The following is a 7327-nucleotide window of genomic DNA, read 5'->3' on the forward strand; positions in this document are numbered from 1 at the left end:
AGCATTATTTTGGTGTCAAGTCCCTGAAAATACTCTCCAAAGTTTTTATATGTGCTTTGTTTTGTTTGTTCTGTTTTAAATTTAGATTTATTTTGCCCGTAGAGATGCTGCAGGTGTGGCTGCTGTGTCGTGTGTCGTGTGTGTGTGTGTGTGTGTGTGTGTGTGTGTGTGTGTATGTGTGTGTGTGTGTGTGTGTGTGTGTGTGTGTGTGTGTGTGTGTGTGTGTCAGTAGGTGGAAGAGAGGAGATAGGCTATGCCTACACTCGGTATTCTGACTCATGAACATCTGGATTATTGGTAGCTTAACATTCTCTGAAAAAGTAAGCCTGAGACAACCACCATTCATGCACCAGGAGTCTCAGACAGGAACCTAGCCTGAAACAACCACCAGTTCAGCATCACAGAGGCCTGAACAGGCTTCCAGGGTGGATAGCAAGCTGGAGACTAAAAGAACCCCACCTAGGACTAGGCACCCTGGGCAAGAGTGAGCCTGAGATAGATGATTCTTGCATGGAGCCACTCAGGTGGACCCAAGCAAAGAGTAAGCCACTGAGACAACCACCAGACCAGCACCTTGGATCCCAGACAGGAAGCTAGCCTGAGATAACCACCAGTTGGGGGCCTTCCAGACATTGGGGGGTGCATGCCATGCCCAAAATGAGCCCTATCTAGTGACATAATGCATAAATTGAGCATAGCACTCCAGAGACCATTCCTGAGATGACCTTGGATACTCAGAGACCCTGTACTCCATGAAGATGAGCAAGTAAGTGGTGAAGTAATAGAGGAGAAAGAAAAGTAGAAGGATGTGGACACAATGAAGAGAGGCTGAACTGGAGACTCAAAGGTACTAAGGAACAGTCTGAGGAGAACAGACAGTGATGCTACCTGGGACCATGATGGGGTCCTAGCCTATGCTGACACCAGGGACAATGTCTGGCTTCATAGACCTGCAGCAGCAGGATTTGTTACCACCAATGTCCAGGCAGATGTCTATGTTCTGGGCTGCTGCCTAGGGACATGTTGATGTCTGAGAGTTGTGCAAAACTGTACAACCCCCCTCACCTGGACATCTGGGGAGAGCTGGCACAGTAGACATGAGAAGAGAAGAAATGACCCCACCCAGCTGCAGTACTCAGGAAAGCAGGATGAAAGGCACACATTGCCTAGGAAAGACAGTAGAGCTGACTTTAATTGCAAGAGTTGCTGATAAGCTAGCCCAAGGGTGTGAGTATGGAAGAGCTGGCCCTGTCACTTGTCTTCCATACAACATTGTGGCCACAGGAGAGATGTCCTTCTCAACCCTTGCTTTTTGATGCCTACAGCAGCCTAGAAATCTGGCCCTGGGGTCATGAGAAAAGGACAGCTGGTCCTGCCCCCTCACCTGCTGCAACACTTGGGAGAGCAGGCTCTGAGGGAATGAGTTCAGGAGACCCAGCTCTACCCCTTGTCTTCTGTGCAGTGGTGGGATAAGGGAGAGATGCCCTCTTCCCCTCCCTAATCCTTCACCACCTATGGCAAGCAGAAGAGCTGGACCCAGGGTCATGAAAATGGGAGAACTAGCCATGTTCCTCACCAGCTACAACACTTGGGAGAGAGGGCTCTGACCTCAGCTATGCAACAGGGTAAAACTGGTCCTGGTTGCTGGGGTTGCCAGAGAGCTTGTTCCAAATGCATGAGAGTGAGAGAGCTGTCTCTGACCCTTGTAGCTGAGACACCTCTCAGGCTCAGGGTTTTGAATTGTCTCATCCCAAGATTTACCCCTTAAACTGCTAGAGTATGAGAAGGGACCAGTCTTACAGACCAAAATTACAGAATCGCCATAACAAAGAGCAACAACAGAATATTGTGAAGAGTCCCAGTGAGGTTCCAGTATTGGTAGTGTATCTGGTGCCTCCTACCAGACCAAAGGCTCATTAAAATGAACATTTGCAACAAAGAAGTCTGGGAAAAGGTTGTACTAGCAAAGGTGGAGGCTGAGTACAAGAGAGAAATACATGGAATTGGGTTGCACGATGTGAAATTCACACAAAATTAATTAAAAGGTTTTTTTAATGCATACATACAAGTAACACTATGTGAACTGAAGAGGTGATGTTTAGAAATATATATGTATGGACATATGTATATACATATATGCATACAATAGCACTTAGTGACAAAAAGAGGCAAGGAACCCGAAGGAGAGCAGACGGAAATATATGAGAGGGTTTGGAGGGAAGAGAAGAAAGGGGGAAATGTAATTATCATCTCACAAAAAATATTGAATAAAGGAATAACTGAAGAATGGAAAACAAATAAAACAACAAAACATACATTTATATATTTCTATCCATGATGTATCTTCTACATCTTGTCAACCATTCCAGTTGTAGATATGATTGGTTTTGACTGTGGATACTTCACTTTCTATATTGAAAGGCTGTCTTTATTCCATGTAATGGCTTTGCAAAAATCAGTTAGATATGTCCTGGTATGTATAGTCCAGAGATATTCCTCAGTTCCATCAATACATGTGTCTATACAATGTATCCTCCACCAACCAAAGCTATTACTCTATATAATGAATAATACATACATATACATATACATATACATATACATATACATATACATATACATATACATATACATATATATTTATCAATAACTCTTGAAGTCATATAGATCAGATAGGTCATATATGTGTATATATATACATATATATATATGTAAATTTAAATTTTATATTTCTTTTGTCAAGATTGTTTTAGCATGAGCCAGGCATGGTGGTACATGCCTTTAATCTCAGTACTCAGGAGACATAGTCAGCCTGATCTACAAAACAAGGTCCAAGGCAACCAGAACTACACAGAGAAACACTGTCTTAAAACAAAACAAAAAATAAAAAAGATTGTTTTAGCTTAGGATCTGTAGTTTTCCATATGATTTTAACACAATCTTATATACAATTAAAATAATCTTTCTCTGCTTTTGATGGAACTTTAACCAATTATGTGTATCAATTAAATATATTTAATATATTTACTTTGTTTTTTTCAATCACTGAACATATTTATTTGGATCTTTGATTTCTCCTGAGTGCTTTGTACATCCTAAAAGTCCTATACACAAAACCTTACATTTAACTGACTCATTTTACTTTTTTATATTTGGAAATGATACCTATATTTAACTTAAAAATCTATCTGTTCCTTGTTAGCTTATTATTACACATATAGTAGAAGATTCATTCCCCCTGAAACCTATAAAAGAAATATATAAATGGATCTAGACACAAAGATCTATGTTGAACATGGAAATGCCCAGGGAATTTTCCACTTCTGAATCTCAATATTCTACAAATTATAACAGTAGACTCCAGGCAACCTTGGCCTAAGAGACCTTGCTTTTAAACTTAGCAGTAGCTTTTGGTTGGCACTGACTCTTTCCAACATGGGATTAGATCAAAAAAATTTATCTCTTCAATGAGGACAACTTAGACCGAATCACGGGATAACTGATCAGTTTCTTCAGATTTGTATATAGATGAAGGAAAATGTAGTCATAGAAGACATGATGGCAAGGCAAAAGAATCTTGAGTTTAAGAGAACAAATTGACAGAGGTATGCACATGAAAACCCTAAAGACAAACATTATGCCATCTGGCTTTCAAAAGTCATATAAAAGATGCTAATATTCGTTCTCCAGAGGTATGCTGCAATCAGGATGTAAAGTGAATAAATAAATTAATAAAAAATACACATTCTCTTGATTGAATAGTCCCCTGCCCCACCCCATCCCTTCAATTCCACCAGTTTCTGTTCCCACAACCGAGGTAATGAATTTAATAAGTGAGTCTCTTCCCTCCTCCCTTACTTGCTCCAGTACTCCTTGTATGTAACAGTCATCATCAGGGCTTTCCTTACTTATGGAAGCTAGAGCATTTTATTCCTGCTTCAAGTTTCATTCAGCCTTAGTTACATTGGAATTTACAGTCACAGTATCACTCACAGGCTATCCTCAAGGGGCTGAGTTAGGAGGCAAATAGAACACATGATGCACATTCGAATATTTAAGTGAGTCAATTGTAATTTAATCATGATTCTCAAAATGATTTTCATGTCCACGATAAAACACCAAAGTCTCTCTTGAGTATACTTAAAATCCCTTTTTCTAATTTCTTTCTCTAAATATCTTCTTAGGAGTATATCCATGCTAACCCATTATCTTTAAGAATCAATTATACCAGAAGGAATCCATATGTCCTAAACAAGGAATACATGATTAAAGAAAGAAATACAGACACTAGTCAGGCATTGCCCTGATTTTATTCAAACAGAACAAAACCATAACACTGATGAAGTCTCTAGGGAATAAGTGTGCTAGACAGTACCAAGGTTGGGAACAGTGATAAAGATGTTGGATAGGAACCTCCACAAATAAAAAGATCACAATATTAATGAATCCTATCACTTCAAGTTAGTCTACCTGTTCATAATGAACCACTCTCATGGGCATGGCCATTAGCTCATATGGAAAGACTATGTTTCATTTGGTATTTAGTTTTGTTTAATCAACAGTAAATTCAAGAAACAAACTTGCTTAACAGAAAAGTGACAGTTCCAGTTTCAATTTGTTGTAATACTAGTTGAAATAAATAAACATTCAGCAAAATAAGAATACCGTAGATATTATAGTTAAATGTTAGAGACCTGCCTGTTTGAATGAGCATCCCAGGAAAGAAGACATGTCTGCAATGGCAGATTGACCAATTAAATTCCAGTGAAATATTTAAATGTAATAATTCCAGAGTTTAACTATAAATTATCTCAAGTGATCTTTAGCCATAGCTGATCTCTACTGTATCTAACCTAGCATCCTGTGAAGAGCTGACCCAACATTAATGATAAACAAATACAACAATTTAGAAGACATTATCTAACAAAAACCTATTGTCTTCCCATCAAAGAACGAAGAATGGATCAAACAGCATCTGAGGCCTAATGCTGAGCTCTCTGTATATTGATGTAATGTACATATCTGATATACCCACTAATGTATTGTAAAATGTGTCTTGATTTACAATTTTTCTTTGTTGTGTTATTAAAGGAAGTTTATGATATTGTTACCTTATTGGAACATGAAATTTTGGGTAACCTAAACATCTGTTCCCAGGTCATGGTCCAGAGTAAACTATTTCTTATTCATTCTGACATAAAATGTATAAAACATATATATACAGCATCACTTTTGGATGTATCCTTGAGCTGTGGTCACAGGACTGCTGTCCACCGTATACACACCTGAAGAGAAAATTGCATCTGGAAAATATAGCCAGCAGCTGATTACCAGGTCTAAAGGCCAGCAGGACATTGGACTGTAGAAAGCCATCATCAGTGACAGATCTGTTTCTGGAAGACTTGTGAGAGTGAGCCTCTCATTTGTCTTTAGTTTTACAAAGATGAGTTTTTCCTTTTTTCTTTTTCATTTTATTGAAAATAGCTTTTTTTCTTACATAATATATCCTGATTATGTTTTCCCTTTCCTTTCCTCCTCCCAGTTCTTTTCCACATTCTGCCCCACCCATATGTACTCCCATCTGTCTTTCATTAGGAAAAAAAATGGGCTTCTAATGGATAATAACAAAATACAATAAGATAAAACAAAAACAATAAATTAAAAATAGGAAAAAATAAACAGAAGTAAAGGAGTCCATGAAAAGGCACAAGAAACAGATACAGACTCAGAACCATTCATTTGCACACTCAGAAATACCAGTAAAGCACTAAACTGGAAGCCATAATATATACAGAAAGAATCATGTAGGGTTAAAACATATACATATATGTGTGTATATATATGTGTGTGTATGTGTGTGTGTATGTGTGAGTGTGTGTGTGTGTGTGTGTGTGTGTGTGTGTGTGTGTGTATAGTTTGTATGGATATTTACTGTAAAAATAAGATTTAAAAAGCTCCAATGTGATATTATGAGACTAGAAAGCTCCAAAGATGATGTTCAGTTTGTTTTATTTTAACTTTTTTTTCCGATTTTTTATTAGGTATTTTCTTCATTTACATTTCAAATAGTATCCCAAAAGTCCCCTATACTCTCCCCCCTGCATGGTTCCTTACCCACTCACTCACACTTCTTGGCCCTGGTGTTCCCCTGTACTGGGACATATAAAGTTTGCAAGACCAAGGGGCCTCTCTTCCCAATGATGGCCAACTAAGCCATCTTCTGCTACATATGCAGCAAGAGACACAAGTTCTGAGGGTACTGGTTAGTTCATATTGTAGGGTTGAAGACCCCTTCATCAACTTGAAAACTTTCTCTAGCTCCTCCATTGGAGGCCCTGTGTTCCATCCAATAACTGACCGTGAGCATCAACTTCTGTGTTTGCCAGGGACTGGCATAGCCTCAAAGGAGACAGCTACATCAGTGTCCTTTCAGCAAAATCTTGCTGGCATATGAAATAGTGGCGGATTATGGGATGGACACCTGGGTGCAGCATTCTCTAGATGGCCCATCCTTTCCTCTCAGCTCCAAACTCTGTCTCTGTAAATCCTTCCATCTTTATTTTGGTCCCAATTCTAAGAAGGGGTGAAGTGTCCACACTTTGGTCTTCATTCTCTTTGAGTTTCGTGTGTTTTGCAAATTGTATCTTATATCTTGGCTATTCTAAGTTTGTGGGTTAATATCCACTTATCAGTGAGTACATAATGTGTGAGTTCTTTTGTGATTGGGTTACCTCACTAAGGATGATGCCCTCCAGGTCCATCCATTTGCCTAGGAATTTCATAAATTCATTCTTTTTAATAGCTGAGTAGTACTCCATTGTGTAAATGCACCACATTTTCTGTATCCATTCCTCTGTTGAGGGACATTTGGGTTCATTACAGCTTCTGGCTATTATAAATAAGGCTGCTATGAAGACACATAGTGGAGCATGTGTCTTTCTTACCAGTTGGAACATCTTCTGGATACATGCCCAGGAGAGGTATTGTTGGATCCTCTGGTAGTACTATGACCAATTTTCTGAGGAACTGCCAGACTGATTTAAGAGTGGTTGTACAAGATTACAGTCCCACCAACAATGGACAAGTGTTTTTCTTTCTCCACATCCTCGCCAGCATCTGATGTCACATGAATTTTTAATCTTAGCCATTCTAATTGGTGTGAGGTGGACTCTCAGGGTTTTTTTGATTTGCATTTCCCTGATGATTAAGGAGGTTAACCATTTTTTCAGGTGCTTTTCAGTTGAGAATTCTTTGTTTAGCTCTATGCCCATTTTTAATGGAGTTATTTAATTTTCTGGAGTCCAATTTATTGAGTTCTATATATATA

General features: G+C 38.7%; 1 pseudogene; it reads left to right on the forward strand.

Moving 5' to 3' along the window:
- Positions 1 to 221: 221 nt before the first annotated feature.
- Positions 222 to 310, forward strand: Gm25977 (annotated as a pseudogene).
- Positions 311 to 7327: the final 7017 nt, after the last annotated feature.

This window comes from Mus musculus, chromosome 4 (genome assembly GCF_000001635.26).
Source record: "Mus musculus strain C57BL/6J chromosome 4, GRCm38.p6 C57BL/6J".
Lineage (NCBI taxonomy): Eukaryota > Metazoa > Chordata > Mammalia > Rodentia > Muridae > Mus > Mus musculus.